Source organism: Acinonyx jubatus, chromosome E3 (assembly GCF_027475565.1).
Source record: "Acinonyx jubatus isolate Ajub_Pintada_27869175 chromosome E3, VMU_Ajub_asm_v1.0, whole genome shotgun sequence".
NCBI classification, from domain to species: domain Eukaryota; kingdom Metazoa; phylum Chordata; class Mammalia; order Carnivora; family Felidae; genus Acinonyx; species Acinonyx jubatus.
The window spans coordinates 15,294,994-15,312,579 of NC_069398.1; the positions used below are offsets into that span (position 1 = coordinate 15,294,994).

The window sequence follows — 17,586 nt, forward strand, 5'->3', positions numbered from 1 at the left end:
CGTTAGTAACAACTCAATGGTATAGGAAAACCAACTGTGTACATCTTTTCTCAGCAACTTGTTCAGTGACCTCACACTGGTCATTTGAAATGAAAACTCGAATACAACACAAAGAAATGCAAACAATACAAACCGGGGCTTTGTGTGTGGGGGGGGGGCGGGGGGCTGCCAAACACTTGTGAGCGAGCACAGCACTGCAACAGCCACAAAAATAATAAAGCAAATGTAAAAACAAAGCAAGTGTTAACTTTGGGAAAAACAAAAAGCCCATCAGAAAGAATCATACTGCATTACTATGCTTAGCTGCAAATAATTGATTGGATATAATAATGTAAATACCAAACAGTAATATACCCAAAAATTGTACTCTAAGTGCATTGCAAGGATAAGGGAGTAGAAGCAAAGAGGGAAATCATACACTAAAGCGTGTGTGATCTCACACTAATCACACACATAAGCACTAAGCCCTCATTTTTCATGACAGGGGGCCAATAGGTAATAACTAAAACTTGATGACTTGAAGGATAGCTGTTTATATATTATCTATACATGTAGACATGAGTAAATGCCAAAATAAACAGAAATTTGAAAACAGCTTCCTCTGGGGTTAGAGAGTCTCAAGTGGGAGAGTGGGATTACTAGAGAGAAGATCCACTGTAATAAGCCTTTTACTATTATATTTGACTTTTTAGACTATATGCATACTTAGTTTCAAAGTTTAAAAAATAGTACGTTAGTTACATTTTTTAGTGACATGCTTGACATGGTTTCAAGTGAAGCATAACTCTAACTGAAAACAATGAGTCCAACTGCCAGTCTGCACAAAACTATACAAGAATACAAAAGTGTAAAAACTACAAAGCAAATCAATATATTTATTATCCTTTTTTTCATTTTACCAACTAGACCCTTTGCTTTTGATTTAGAGGTACTTCACCTAATAAGTTATCTGGAGACTGAAATATATGTGGAACATATTATATGAAAATGTTAACATACTGCTTAAAAATAAGTTTACACTATGTTTCCTGCCTTTATGGACACTCAGCCATATATTACATTGATAAAATTAATTTTAGAAAGAGATCCAATATCTCTTCTTAATCAGATTTCTGGGCTTTCTAGTCTGTTCCATTTATGTATCTTTTTTATGCCAATACCATACTATTTTGATGACTACTGCTTTGTAACATACAGCTGACCCCTGAACTACATAGGAGTTAGGGGTGTTGACCCTGTGCAGTGAACAATTGGCACGTAACTTTTAACTCCCTGAAAATTTAACTACTAGTAGCTACTGTTGACCAGAAGCATCACTGAGAACATAAATAGTTGGTTAACATGTACTATATGTTATGTGCATTATTTAATGTATTCTTACAATAAAGAAAGTTAGAAAATGTAATTACTTTTTAACATTTTTTAATGTTTATTTACTTTTGAGAGAGAGAGAGAGAGAGAGCGAGCGAGCGCACGCGCGCGCAGGTGAGGGACAGAGAGAGGGAGACAGAATCCAAACCAGGCTTCAGACTCTGAGCTGTTAGCACAGAGCCCAATGCAGGGCTCGAACTCACGAACTGCGAGACCATGACCTGAGTCAAAGTTGGACGCTTAACCGACTGAGCCAGCCAGGCACCCCTAGAAAGAAAATGTTATTAAGCAAATTGTATGGAAGAGAAAATACATCTACAGTATTGTACTGTAAAAAATCTGCATATAAGTGGGCCCATGCAATTCAAACCCACGTTGTTCAAGGATCAAGGAGTTTGAAATCGGGAAGTGTGATGCCTCCAGCCTTGTTCTTCTAGCTCAGGATTGCTTTTGCTGTTTCAGTCGTTTGTGGTTCCATGTGGATTTTACAATTATTTTTCTTTTTTTGTGAAGAATGCCATTAGAATTTTGATGGGAACTGTACTGAAACTGTAGACAGCTTTGGGTAGTATGGAGGTTTTAATAACATTAAGTCGTCTAAACCATGAATACAGGCTATCTGGGAAGATTACTTTTCGTGACGAATCATGAGTCTGGAATGTAACATACAAACTGGGGTGGCTCCTTCACACAAAGATACCCCCATTGGTCTATGCTATCCCCACCTTAATTTTAGGGAGCCACCATGGTCCCTACCTCCCCCAATATGTGCTCCAAATGACTCGATCTTTCTCATCACTGTGTCTGGTCCAAGGCTCAGCCCTTTCTATGCTGAACTGTTTGGGAGTGTTCATCTTTACCAGAGAATTTGCCAGTAGAATTTTTACCCAGGGAAAGTCTAGCAATTACTCAGAATACTGGCCACGGTGCCCATTCAAAGAGTATATTAGCCACAGAAACTTGGTTTTTACTGAGATGTGATTTTTTTTTAAGTTTACTTATTTATTTTGAGAGAGACAGGGAGAGTGTGACTAGGGGAGGGGCAGAGAGAGAGGGAGAATCCCAAGCAGGCTCCTCGAGATCAGTGCCCAGAATCTGATGCAGGGCTCAATCTCACAATCTGAACCGCGAGATCATGACCTGAGCCGAAATCAAGAGTTGGACACTCAACCGACTGAGCCACCCCGGCGCCCCTGAGATGTGATTTTTGATCAGATTTAAAAAATTCATGAATAAAGCAAACAGGGAGAGCAATATGTTAAGCTTATCAAGGCACCTAGAGACAGCGCAAGCCAACGATTAAAAAAAAACACTTGCTAAATCAGATTGTTTTCAATCAGACATTTTGCTCCACAGACCTAAACTTTTTGTATACGGGTCTTTTTCTGCTTCGTCAGAGCCTTCTTTGTGTCCAATGTTCTGTGCTTGAAAACACACTTGAATGTTTCCTGTCTGTAACTGGGAAAACAATACAAAGCAGGAAAGCACTTCCGGCTCACCATTTTACTCTGGGGTTTGTTTTTTCCTATGCAAGCCACTGTGCAATCTCACTAGTCGCTCCAACAAGGCTTACTTACATAGGGCAGGATTTTTAAATGTATTACTTTTTGGTAAAGCATTAACTTTTTCCCTTGTAATCCCCAAAACCTACAAGCGGCAGGGCTGTGCAGGCCTCGATGTCCTCCCCGGTTCCCTTGACTGGTTGTGGTAATGGCCGCCTTTCAGTCGTGCCTAACGGGAGTCTCACGCTTACTGGGCCAGAAGAAAACGGAAACGCCCCCAACCTGAAGCAGTTCAACTTACCCGGAAAGACACAGAGGCTTACACTAGGGCACAGGGTCAAAGGAAAACCTCCAACTGGCGTGACAATTTCCAACTCTAATTGTGGACTGATTTCTGGAGAAGTTTCTGCCATCGGTACACTCAAATGCCCAACGCCACTGATGTGAAACACCACCCTGCTTCCCAGGATACAGACTACTGCACGTGGGCCGCGTCCACCTGCATAACGCATGTATCATGGGACCGTGGAAATAAATGCTCAAGTCCACACCTTCAATGCATGCTGTGATCTGCCAAGCACTGTGCATGACTGACCTCTTCCCTGCGAGCCAGAGAGATCCACGGGGGCAGAGACCAAGTCTATCTCAGCCATCACTGTCCCCTTCCCCGGAGCACCCGGCTTGCCATGGCCACCTGCCTGCCACACCATTGTGGGTGCTTCGTAAATACACACTGAATGCATTAATGAAAAAGCAAATGGCTGTCCCAACAATAGAGAATGGTTTGAAAAAAAGGTCTTTCTAGATTTCAACAGAGGTAGCAAGAAAAAAATTCAATAGCAGTAGGCAGAAAAGCAGACGTGTGCGTAGAATTGCCTTCCACAGTAAAATCCACAGCGACTAAAATTAAAACATGATAGTGCCTTCCCAAGCTAATGTTTTTTGTTTTTTGTTTTTTTTTTAATGAAAGAAAAAAATACAGCAAGTAAACTACCCATATTACCAGGGGTCAGCAAACTATGGCCCACAGATCCAATCTAGCTCACTGCCTATTTTTGTATGGCAAGCTAATGGTTTTTACTTTAAAATGGCTGGGAGTGGGGGAAAGAAACTCAGAAGAGGAACATACGTACGATGCGCAAGAACGATACGAAATTCAAGTTTCGGTGTGCACAAATCAAGTGTGACTGGAGCACAGCCAGGCTGATACGTTTCTGCATCATCTACGGCTGCTTTCACACCACAACGGCAGGGTGGCGTTACTGCAACAGAGACCAGACGGCCTGTGGGGCTCAAAATATTTACTCTCTGGCTGCCTACCAACCAGGGTGCCAACCCCGGCTGCACACCAGTGATCCTCACGGGGTGTGGTGCAAACCTCGCAAGGAGGCTTTCTGGAGTCACTTTGAGGACTGGTACGTGAAGCCGGTCTGGAGGCGTGTAGCCGGCCTTCTCCGAAGTCCCGCCTCATGTTTGAGAAGCTGCTGCTAAAATGAACGGGGGCGGCTGACTCTGATGATACAGTCCAAATGTGAGGCACAGCCGGATGCTGGGGACGTTGGTGACAGGCGGAAATCAGAAGTGATGTCTCTCCTCCCCCTACCCACCTCCACCCACTCCCCTCCCCAAAACCCACTGAAATATTGTAACTATTGTTCTCTTCCCGATCCTTACCGATACACCAATGTCAGGACAAGCTCTAAATAAATACAACTGCCTGGGTCAGGCGTCGGCAAACTTTTTCCGGAAAGGCCAGATCGTAAATGTTTCGGGCTTGCAGGCCACACCATTGCCGCTGCAACTACTCCGCTCTGCCGCTGAGACACAGAGGTTGTCACAGACAACATACAGACGAATGGACCTGGCCGTGTTCCAATAACCGTGACTTCTGGCCGCTGAAATGTGAGTTCACATAACTTTCCTAGGTCACAAAATATTCTGATTTTTTCGCCAAACATTTAAACCTGCATAGTTTGCTGACCTCTGATCTGTGTACCGGTTCAGTGTGGTTTCCCAAGAAGCTTCGATCTTTTCTAATCACTCCCAATTCTTCTTACTTTGAAGGGGGATGTCTGCGCGTTCCCAACTGGCTCTTCTGAAGGCAAGCGGCGCCGCTAGCTTTTTGGGATTTCACCAGCTCTGAGCCACTCTCAGCCCGAGAGCAAAAGCTCACCTTTTACCACTCAGTCCCTCTCTCCCCAGGGATAGCAAACACACGACCCGAGAGCCAACACTAACTTCAAACATCAGTGCCTTCCCAGTGCCCCAAGATTGTGGTGTTGATGGCTTTGGTTGACGAATCCACACAAGAGCTCATAATTCTGTTGGTTTTTCACTTAAACAATCGCACTTGGGTGTATCAAAAAAAAAAAGGGGGGGGGGAGACATGGAGAGAATTTTTAATAAACTGATTTGAAATGCTGGTTACCTGCAAATATTTAAGTGCATGTTTGAGAAAGAATATAAACTATGACCAATCAATTGAGGCGTCTCAATACGGTCTACAGGGCAAAGACATACATGGTCACCGACTGCAATGAAATTTATATTTGCAGGGAAATGACAGCGGCCAGATGCATTCTGCCGGGAACCAGATTTTGAGCAACGCTGTCCTCTCCTGGTACAAGCCTTTACAAAACCCACTTGAGCCTCTGTGCCCAGTCTGGACACACTCGTCTGATTTCACAGTGAGCCAGGGAACTACTGGGTGACTTTTTCCTGTTCTGTCTCATTAGATTAGCTGTCTTCTTAAATTTCTGGGCAGTGATCTGAAGTCTACCTAACTGGATTTTAAAAGTAAAGGAACCCTATGACACTTTATAAAAATGAAACAATTTGTTACACATTCCAAAAGTAGTTTTAAAAGACTTAAAAGAGGGTTTATAGACTTCTAAAGGGAAAGTATGGGAAAAGAAAAACAGAAGACCCCCCCCCCCCACATAACACTGAAAAGAAAAAAGGTATTTTTCAGAGGGAAAATGATCAGAGTATTTTGGTAATAGGATGGGTGAAATATACCTAATATCTATTTGTATATACCTAACACATATACCTACGTACATAATTGCCTTCATGTTTATAGCTTTCCTAAGATTAATACCGTTTACTTTTTACCTTAAACAACGATAACAAAACCCTGATGGCTCTTAACTGAATCTCTATATTATTATTTGAATTCCAGTCAATAAGATGAAAGGTTATATTCTCAGATAAACGGGATTGGGTTTTATTGTCTTCCTACGCACGTAAGCTTATCCCACAGCTTTTTGTTTGGTCAGTTGGCCTTTTTCCCCCTCTGGCACACGAAATGGAATCTATTTGCTGTCCCTGCTGTAACCATGTGCTCCACCAACAATTTCTGCTCGTGGCAAAGTCGGAAGGAAGCTCGCTGCCGGGGACACTGTGCAAGTCCCTGCAGTGGTCTCCCCAGGGGAGTCATTTAGATAGTAAACCTGCTTGGGCCTGAGGGCAGCTGAGTTTGAGATTTCAAAATGTACTGAAGCAGGCAGAAATACGTGAGACCTATTTTGTAAAGGATCTCAATGCGGACAAAGCATGTGGAGCTAAATCCTATCGGGGAGGGGGGCGGTTCTGGGATGGGGGATTCAGTTTACTGCCACAGCCGGGCAAGAATTCAGGCGGAGGCGAAAGGCCATACACAAAAAAATGTAAAGCAGAAGTGCCAAAGGCAAGGCCACACGTATTCAGGGCTCGGCTCTGACTCAGTGCCGTGGCCACAGGCAGGGAGGCACTCCGCATCTTAAGACAGGTTGTGCAAGCTCTTTTCCAAATGCTTCTCCCTAAGTCAGCACATTTGGACTTTGAAAAGCACGTTCCCATAAAAATCGGGTTATAAATGATCATTAAGTTCTCAGTCCAGGACCCATTGTGCTTACGGCTTATCTGAAGTGCCCATTACGCGTACAGCTTATCTAAAAGGCAGCCCTTGTAGGCGCCTATTGATTTCTCTGAGCCACTGTGAATCTAGGCAACAGTAGTAAAAAAAAAAAAGAAAAATCCAAGAGGTAACAGCGATTCTCAACCATAGCTACACATTATAATCCTGGGGGCTTTAAAAATACTACAGGTGATTCCATTTTTTTTTTTTAATATTTATTTTTGAGAGACAGAGAGACAGAACACGAGCAGGGGAGGGGCAGAGAGAGAGGGAGACCCAGGATCCGAAGCAGGCTCCAGGCTCTGATCTGTCAGCACAGAGCCCGACGCGGGGCTCGATCTCACTAACGGTGAGAGTGTGACCCGAGCCAAAGTTGGAGTTTAACTGACTGAGCCACCCAGCCACCCCCAGATGATTCCATTTGTATGAAATGGCCAGAAAAAGCAAATCTACAGAGGCAGAAAGCAGATTAGTGTTAACTGAGGGCAGGGGTGGAACTGAGCACTGACTCTAAAATGGCCTAAGGGATCTCATCGGGGTGAGAGAACTTTTGTAAAATCAGACTGTGGTGACGGTCACACGATGCTGTCGGTTTGCTAAGAAATCACTGAGTTTTGGGGGCGCCTGGGTGGCTCAGTCAGTTAAGCGTCTGACTGCGTTCGGCTCAGGTCATGATCTCGCAGTTCGTGAGCTCAAGCCCCACATCAGGCTCCATGCCGACAGCTCAGAGCCTGGAGCCTGCTTCGGATTCTGTGTCTTCCTCTCTCTCTGTTCCTCCCCTGCTTGCACGCTGTCTGTCTGTCTCTCTCTCTCTCAAAAATAAACATAAACATTAAAAAAGGAAAAGAAAGAAAGAAATCACCGAGTGTTGCACTTAAAACGTGCGAATTCTATGACATACCAAGGTGGTTTCAGAAAGATTAATACCCGGACCCCAAGCCGGAATGACCGAATGGAACCTCTGGGGGTAGGGCCGGGCATTCTGTTGTAAAGCTTCCCCGGCCATTCCAAAGTACAGCCAGGGTTGAGAACCCCCGAGGGAGGAGGGTCAGAGGACCGAAGCTGGCAGGTGGCGCGGTACCCACCAGGACGCGACAGAAAGAGGGTCCAGCAGTAAATGGCTGGCAGTAGCAAAAACAGAGGTGCTCCCATAGAACGGGCCGCAGCCGCACCCTTGCTGGGTCAGTACTGCCTGGAACGGGGTCTGATGTGTGTGACTCACAACCGAGCTCACGCTCCTGCCTTTGCAGGCTGAATGATAAGAACCCGAGGGCTGGCGGACTCTAAGGTTCACCGCAGGCAAAGAAGGAGGTGGAATGCGGTACGAGCTGAGTCAGGGCTCTGGGGTCAGACAGATCTGACTTGGGAGTCCCAGTGCTGTTGCTTGGTCACTGCAAATATGAGTGCCTATGCCTTCCACAGTCAAATGGGAATGATGGTCATGATAATGCCACCACCACAGTGATCGTTTAGCGACGCCATTCATCTCCTTCGGCTCATTAATGTGGTCCCGGGTGAGGGTTCACGGAGCGTCAGCTGTCCGGAGCAGTACGACAGATGACCGCCACCTTCAGATAACTCCCAAGCTAAGTCTTATCTGTGGAAGGCTTCTGCAGTGACCAAGCGTTCTAGCTTCTCCCAGAAGTTACGGCCGAGTGCAGGCCACACAAAGATAAAACCACAACAGAAGCGGGCAGCCCGTTCAACTACAACAAACAGTTGGTTGTGGTCACACTGCGTGGGCTGGAGGCCCCCAAAGAGAATCACAGGCACGTAACGCACAGAAACTCAGAGACCTAGTACGTGGTGAGTTAGCAAAAACCCTTCATCAAAGGATCAACGTCTCAGTCCTCTGTGCCTGACGCCGCTGGGAATGAGGCTATACAAATGCCAGCCCTGGTGGTTCTCAGGTGTGCCTTCCCAGAGGGCCAAAGAACTCTCTGGACAGAAACCATCTTAGGATGACCTTGCTATGAGATGTGTAGATCTTCATTCATTCAGCCGGTATTCGTGGAGCCCTCTCTAATGTCAAGAACTGGGGAGGCTAGAAGGAGAGAAATGAGCCGCAGTCCCCACCCTTGGGAGCTAAAAGGAAAGACAGAAATGTAAAGAACCAACTTTGTTCCGAGTTTCTGGGAGCAGAGAAGCAGAATGGATTGTGTGGCCAGGAAAGGCTTTACAGGGAAGCAGTCTAAGCAGACCCCAACAGTATGGGAGAGGGAATGCGCCAAGGGTCCTACACTAGGGCGCAGAAGAAGAGGAGAGGGGGGCCTGGCTGAAAAGAACCAGGAACCAGGAACTAAGGGGCAACAGGGAGCCATTGATGGTTTCTCTGTCCTGGAGTGGCATCAGATTTGAGTTTCAGAATGAAAATTCTGACACTGGAGGACAGGCCAAAGGGAGGAGAGCATTGGAGGGCCTCTGCAGTTATTCAGGGAGTGAACAAGAACACAGGCAGGAAGCCCTCCCAGTCCGATCTGGGCCGATGCCATGCTGCTGTTTTAAAAGAAATGGTAGGACTGACTCACTGACTATAAACCAGCAACTTGAAAAACGCTTTAAAAAGTTCAAGGAAAACCCCTAAAATGTGGAGGTCTCTCTGATCAGGAAATAAATCAGAATAGAAGCTAGAAGTCGTGGACATAACTCAGGTAATCAACCAGCTTTCCAGTACTAGATTAAGCTTGCATTCGTACATTCCTCTCTGTTATGAAAGCACTTTTGCATAAGTATTTCATTTTATTCTCTTACACGTACCCTTATGGGGCAATTTTTATCCCTAGCTCACGGGTGTGGAAACTGGGGCAGCCACCCGTTGAATAAATGACATGGGAACCGAAGCCTTTGGACCCTCAGGAGGAGCAGTTTTAAGGTCCCTGACCAAAGCGGACTCTCTCCTCATTTGTTTTCACGCCAGATTCTGGTCCCAGCTCCACCACAAACTAACCTTAGGCTCTAAAAATACAACTCGTGACATTCCTGTACCTCACTTTATTTACGTTTGCATCAACCATCTCATGCAACTTTTAAGAGATTGCAACAAAACAGAATGTTTGTGAGAAAAGAGAATATCTGAAACCTTCAGAGCTGTGCTTTGCAAATGTACGGTCGTATCTCTATAAACAACAATAAATGCTACATATTTTTCAAGGCATGCAAGGCAGAGAATTTGGAGTAACTGTGGATCCTCTAAGTGTCGAGGAGGAGAACACATTGCAGATGTAGCCCAGAAACTTCCATGATCAGCGTGGTGCAGAAAATGAAGGGAAAAAATGTTCACCTGGAAAACTGGGGTGAGGCTCTTTTGCTGGATGACGGCGAGATTCTGGGTGGAGAACACCATAAATCTTCACTTGCCCTTTTTTAAAGGTCAAAGAAAAGAGTGTTCCAACACCGTGGCTTGATGGAGGGAAGGACGCTATTGATGACTCAAAACAGAACGCGAGGTTTTTTTTTTTTACCCTGAAAAAGAGGCTTTTCCTCCAAAGGATATTCAGAATGATGAAATGGTCCCTGAGTGGAACAGTACAGCCCATCGCTGCCTTCGACCCCATAGGGTGTCATGCATACTTTGCCACTAACCTTTTCATTCAGTTAGTCACTGAGCAAATATGTGTTGGAGTCCCTTCCATGAGCCATCGCGAGTAAGAGTCACGGCCCCTGCGCTGACTGGGCGCAAGGGCTGTCAAGGAAAGTAAGCAATTATGCTCCAGCGCAGTGAGTGAGGCACAGGGCCTCCTAGAGGAGAGGGCTGTCGTCACCACCATCACAGCTAAGTAACATTTACTGAGCTCATACTGTGTGCTTGGCACTGGTCCAGGTGCTTCGTAAGAGTTAATCCCCTTGACATTTGCGGTAACATCCAGGGGGTAAGTATCGTTATCTCCCCGTTAGGTAGGAGGAAACGGAGGCACTGAAAAGTGATGTGACCTGCTCCAGGTTTCACGGGAGGGCGCTGAGTCTGGGCAGTTTTGCTCCCGAGATCCCGTTCTTCGCCTCTGTGTTCTGAGTGCTTTGCACGTGTGGACTCACTGAATCCTCAAGATAACTAAGCCATCGATGCTATCACCATACCCATTCTGGAGATGAGAAACCTAGACGCAGAGATGATGATAACTTACCAAAGGTTAGAAGTGATGGGAGGGCATCTGATGCAGGCCTGAGACAGCAGGAAGGTTTTCTGAAACTGGTGATGGCTCTTGAGACCTACTCTGTGAGCTGGATTTAGAAGCTTGGGTGCTGAGGAAGGGTACGTGAAGGCAGTGAGGATGGAGGTGGGAAAGAGAGCGTGGGAAGAACCCACGCAAGGCGATAACGGGGGTGGGAGAACCCCGGCCCTGGAACCCCTCAGGCTTGGGTGTGTGGGGCCTGCTGGAGTCTGAGGGGGAGCGGGAGGTCAGGGCCGCCCACCACGGAAGGAGGGCAAGGGACAGCTGACGACACCCCCGACCCTGGGACCATCCGAGGCTCAGACAGGCAGAGCCTGCTGAAGAGCAGTGGGAACGACCGAGAGGAGGAGCGGTCCCTGCCAGCCTCTGCACCTCAAAATGAGTATCGGGCACTGGTCCACTACCGTAGGGAGGGCACGAGAGCTGAGGAGAGTTCTAGCTCTCCTGAGGCAGGCACACAAGTCCTACGAAGTTTGGGGGTAAGGCAGGACAACTGAGATAAACAAGAGCTGCCAAAGGAGACATTTTCATCCGACCCTCAAATAAGCGGAAGCCTGTGGCGAACTGAATGCGCCCAGAGCCACAGCAGAGCCCAGACTCCTGCAACAACAGACTAGCAGAGCTGAGTGCCTGCACGAACAGCCTGACACAAGAGGTGTGGCACTCTCAGTGTCGACACGTGGCTAGCATCCCGTCAAAACTCACCACAGGAGAAAAATAGAAACGATGCATTATCAGGACACACAGCCAATGGAACTAGATCCAAAGACGGCCAAGATGTTGGAATTATTTTGCAGGAACTTAATTACAGTAAGTACCTTAGAGCATCTAGTGAAAAAGGTGGACCGAGTGAATGAGTAGATGAGGGGTTTCATCAGAGGTTTGGAAGTTGAAAGAAATTATCCAAACGCGGGGCACCCGGGTGTCTCAAGCCAGTTAAGCGTCTGACTTTGGCTCAGGTCATGACCTCACAGTTTGTGGGTTTGAGCCCCGCATCGGGCTCTGTGCTGACAGCTCGGAGCCTGAAGCCCGCTTTGGATTCTGTGTTTCCCTCTGTCTCTCTGTCTCTGTCTCTGTCTCTCTCTCTCTCTCTGCCGCTTCCCCACTCGTGCTCTCTCTCGAAAATAAATAAAAACATGAAAAAAATTTTTAAAAATGACCCACATGAAAATACAGAGAGGAAGAAAATTGGAACAATATCCAAGAACACTGGGGCAGAGAACTACTGAATACACAATGGCTGGGAAGTATCCAAATTTAATGAACAATACCAATCCACTTATTCAGAACTCCAAGAACTCCAAGCAGGATAAACACAGAGAACAACACACCTAAAAGGATCAAGGTTGAAGTGTTGAGAAAGAGAAAGAGAAAATCTTGAAGGCAGACAGAAAAAAAAAAAAAAAAAAGAGGCACTTAACGTGCAGGGGAGCGACACAGGAACGACGGCTGACTCATCATCAGAAACACTAGGACCAAGTGACAATAGAGTGGCATTTTAAAGTGCTAAAGGAAGAAAAAACGAACAAACCAGTCAACCTGCAATTGCACACCAAATGCCAATATTTCAAAGATGAAGACAAAACTAGTAACATTTTTGTAAGTAATCTCTACAGCCGATGTGGGGCTCGAACTCACGACCCCAAGATCAAGAGTCGCGTGCTCTACCAACTGAGCCAGCCAGGCAACCCTAAAATAATGACATGTATCAAAGAGACAAAGGTTAAAGAGATCTCATCTCCTGAAGACCTCACCACGGCACGGTTGTGCGGAGGGGAGGGAGAGGGAGGCGGAGAAGGAAAGAATTTAGGCATCTGCCATCTATACTGGACCAGTCTGGGTGGGGATAGCTCTTAGGGAAGGAATGATGCCAGCACTGACTCGTCATGGCTGTCTGCAGTCCCGGTCAAAGGAGGGCTGTGAGACTGCACCCAGGCACCCTGGGATAGAGAACCAGACAGACTGACAGTGACGACAGAAGGATGTACCAAACAGTCCAACTACGGATGTTTTTTTTTTCCCCCAGGCTAAATGTTATTCTTGATGTCACGCCTTGAACTTCACTGTGCGGGCACATCAGGCACAAGAAGTGTTTGTTAGAGATTTATCTACTTTCTAGTAAAGTATTAGGATAGTTTAGCATAACTATCAGAAGACTGCCAACTTTCAGCTTGCAGCTTTTAACTTCTTAGGTCTCTGACATCTTGGGAGATTAAGGAAAAGTTCTGGTTGCAAGTCGGCTTGGCAATTTACAGTTAACTATTTCCCAGCCTTGACACTTTTGACATTTTGGTCTAAATAATTCCTTCCTGTGGGCTGTCCAGAACACTGTAGAATGTTAACAGCATCCCTGGCCCTTACACGCTTAAAACCCAGTGGCAACATGTCCCCCTCTCCCCAGCAGGGACAAGCACAACCATCTGGAGACACTGCCAGATCAGGGGGCGAGGAGGATGGCAAAACTGCTTCCGGTTAAGAACCACTGGGATAAAAAAAAAAAATCTTTAGGGCTGCCAGGAAGGCTAAAAGACAGCAGTCTTTTCGTGTGATCGTCAACGTGACTTAGTCACATTAATAGGACGGGAGGCTTGCAGGAAGAGGAGGGACGCTCCTCTGACTGTGAAATGGCCTGTTTTATGAGTGCTATTCCTGACGATGTACTTTTTGGGAGTCCTATATCCTGAGAAATCAAAGAACACAGAAACTTGCTTCACTGCTTTTCCAAAGACCGTTTCTTTGCTTAGTGTCCTAAGACTTTTTATGAACTGGTGACAGATTTTTTAATTGCCAAGAACTCTGTACCTTTTTCTCAGTAGCTTCCTTTTTTTTTTTTTTTTTTTTTAATGGATGTACTAGCCTTTCTGAGGATTTTCTTACATCCTATTGTCCTGCCTTGGACAATGAGCAGGACAGGGCTGCTTCTTAATCAGTCATCTGGGAGTTTTTCTGAATGGCTTTTAGTACCATCTTTTCTAATTCCCAGATTTTTTTTTTTTTAAATACCTAACGTTTCAGTGGAGTGTAATGAGAGAGAAGAAATACACACGTGTTCACCGGGTCACCTGAAACGAAAATGTCTCCCATAATGTCTTAAGTTCACGAGAGAATTTTCCTACCCTGGATAATTTCAGGAACCTACTGGTGGAGACAAGCTGTTGTGCTATAACATATTACTATGGCAGTTGTGTTCCTAAGGATTTATGAAAAATCCCAAATTATATGGTCAACGCCTACAAAGGCAGGAGGGAAAACAGAATGAAGCGTGTTCAACTGGCACAGGAAATTCAATGGCACTACTGGGCAAAGCGTCCCATTCCATCTGGATATCACTTGAACAGGCGCTGGTCTTTCCTCATCACACTCTTAGTAGCATGAACATCTCACACAAGTATACCTCCTTTGCCACCCACAACCCAGAAGAACAGAAAAATACTCCTGAAAGTGTGAGTTCAGAAGGTGCTGGCCCCTTGTGGGCGGGTGAGGTGGCTAAGACGGACAGCCCAGAGCACATCTGCTGCGGGTCAAAGCCCCGTCCACCACCTAAAAGCCGTGTAAGTATGAGCGGGTTACTTTATGTCTCCGTGCCCGTTTCCTCGTCCGAAAAGTAGAGATATTAAGAATTTCCAACTTCCAAAACTGAGTGGATTAAAAGAGATGATATACGCAACGAGCTAATTCCTAGAAAGCTCAAAATGTGGTTTTTGTTGTTATGACGTTAAGTGGCTGAGAGTGTAGACTCTGCAGACAGACTTGCTGGTTCTGTGACCTGGGACAACTTAACAGAAGCTCTCTGGGCCTCTGTTTTCTCACCTGTAAAAGGGGATAATACAGCACTGATTTTGGTATTAAATGAGTCAACACAAGACTAGCACTTGGGAAAAGGCCTGGCAGATAGTAAGCACCCAAACACACGTAAGCTAGCAGTGTTACAATTATTTTCTTTGGAAGGATCTTTCTGGCAACAGTGTGGAAGGTGCGTGGAGGGCTGGGGAGGGAAGACACACCGGTGCGCAGGGAAACTAGGGAGTTGAGAATGAAGAGACCGGAGGGAGAATGGGAGATCCAAGTGAGAATAAGGACCCCCCCTCCCCCCCCCCCGCCCAAAAGCAGCGGATAAGGAGGGGAGGCGAAAAGATACAACACGCAGGACTTCATGATGTGGCGTGGATGGAGAGGGAGAAGGAATCCCCTAGAATGGCCACCATGTTTCCACGCTGAGTGACCGGCTAGACAGCGAGGCTCTTCAACTCCAGAGAAAGTCTGGGAGCCTCTGAGGTTGGGGTCAACACGGTCAGCTCCAGAAATGCCGGATTTAAGGGGTCGATTGAGCGTGCAGTGGAGACGTCCGGTGTGTTTCTTGCTATGAGGTTCCGAAGCACAGCAGAGGCGCCCGGAAAGGAAACTCAGAGCGTGTTAGCAGGAGCAGCAAAAAGCACTGCTTTGGGGGAGTTTGCTCGGAACGCAGATCTGGGGAGAAGACGAAGGCTAAGCACAGAAGCCTTAGGGGCAACGCAGCGCAAGAGCAGCCCAAGAGCAGAGAGCAGCAGGGAGGCCGGGGAAGAAGCCCAAGAAGCCGGGAGTGTGGGCCACCAGAGCAAGGATGAAGGACCAGCCGAGAATGCAGAGTGTGGCAGGGAGGGCAGGAAGGTGTGAGGGCGGTGGCTCCCGGGAGCCAAGACGCAGGGCGCCGAGCGCAGACAGAGAAGCAAAGCCACGTGAAGAGGGACGCGAGCTGTCGCAAACCTGAACATCGCGAGTGGCAGAAAAGAGCCAGTGGAGAGAGGGAAGCTGGAAATGCAGAGTGGCCAGAGGAAGGCCGAGGAGGGAAGCCCCCGGGGAGGGGGGGAGCGGTGTGCGTGCGGGAGGTAATGACCTTGACGGCAGGGAAGGTGGCGGCAGCAGGTCTTCTCTGGGAACTGGGAGGCAGGTCATCGGCCCAGGAGAGTGGGTGTGTCTGCAGAAGGGGTGGAGTAGGTTTGAGGGAAGTAAAAGTCTGGCAACAAGGCTTAGGAAAACGGGACGGGAAACTGCGCCAAGGGCTGGAAGGCAGTCTTTAAAGCCCAGCTGAGCTTGGAGACCGTGACAGTTGGGCCGGCCTGACCCTCCACATGAGACGATCTTTCTGGACCACGCCCTGCATCCCAGGTACAGGCGCGAAGAAGCCCCAGATGAATGAGCCTGGCTGCGGCTCTGCGCAACAGGTGAAGGAAAGAGGCTGGCTGGACAGACGGCTGGAAGGGATGCGAACGACACCCTCTGTGACTGACTGAGGTCAGAGAAGGAAAGGGACCCAGCAAGGCACAGAGGGGGACTGTTCAGGAAAGGAATCCGAAGAGACAAGAGACTGGCGGATGAGGTGGACGATCTGGGTTCCAATTTTAGAAATGGCTCTTAAAACGCCAAGGCACATTTCTTTCTGGAAAGGAACGCCAGTTTGTATTCCCACCTGTGTCTGGCTGAATGACGGCCTTCGTCAGTTCTCCCGAGACAGCAACGTGTTGTCCTTTTGAGCTGCGCCGGTTTAATAAGTGAAAAACGCAGTCTCGGAGCTTTGGGTTTCTTCGGTTAGTTACAATTTTGAAATGAGTCTTATGTACTTACTGGTCATCTGTATTTCATCTGTGAGCATTCTGTTCATGGCATTTGCTCACTATGGTGTGCTTTTTTGAGTGAGTGAGTGAGAGAGAGAGAGAGAGAGAGAGAGACAGGTTAGTGTAGAGGGAAGGAGATAGAGAGCAGGAAGGAGGGAGGGACAGAGGAAGGGAGGGAGGGAGGGAGAGAGGAAGAGGAAGAGAGAGAGAGAGAGAGAGAGAGAGAGAGAGAGAGAGAGAATCTTAAGCAGGTTCCATGCTCAGTGTGGGGCCCAACATGGGACTTGATCCCATGACCTTGGGATCAGGACCTGAGCTGAAATCAAGAGTCAGACGCTCGACCAACTGAGCCACCCGGGTGCCCCCGTCGTGCACTTCTTTCAACTGATCGATAACACAGCTTTATACATTAAAGATCTTAATGCTCTGCTGTGGCTGCTCCTGTTTCCACCTAGTCATTGGCCATAATTGTAATTATGAGATAGGCAGACAGAAGTTTAATTCTTGTGTGGTTAAGTTTATAATGGCGGTTTTATTTGCGTGGTTATCTTTTATTGTTCATTCTCTGTACTTTTATGCCAGAGCGTGAAGAACTTTCCATCTTTTCCTCCGTTCTGTGGTTCTGGGTTTTCACTTGAAACTCTTCATCCATTTGGAATCGACTTTGGCCCCTACCGGTGAGGTACAATCTAACCCGCCTACTTTTTCCAGTGCTAACCTGTTGTTTCATACTGTTTCCTCCCCATCTTCTGATGCCTCCTTACCTCATGCCGCCTTCTTAAATCTCCCAGGGCCGGTTCCCAGGTGGTAGCAGGAGCCCCGTCTCACCAGCGTGGGAGCGCAGCTGGGAGGCTCAGGCGGCCAAGGTCAGACAGAGAGCTGGGGGACCACACGGACTCAAGTCCAGTTACTCTTTGCTAGACTCCAGCTGCCCCACAGGAGTCTTCGTTTTCTTAAGCCCTCACCTAAAAGCTCTGAAAACATTATGGAACGGACTAACTATCAAAAGAAGCCGATTATTCAGGGAAAGTAATTTCATGTGATCGCCAGATCTC

At 47.1% G+C, this 17,586-nt stretch overlaps 1 protein-coding gene across 2 annotated transcripts in view; it reads right to left on the reverse strand.

Moving 5' to 3' along the window:
* The window catches only part of ARHGAP17 (Rho GTPase activating protein 17), an 88,962-nt gene that overhangs the window by 57,163 nt on the left and 14,213 nt on the right, over nucleotides 1-17,586 (reverse strand). The gene's annotated exons all lie outside the window — the stretch shown is intronic.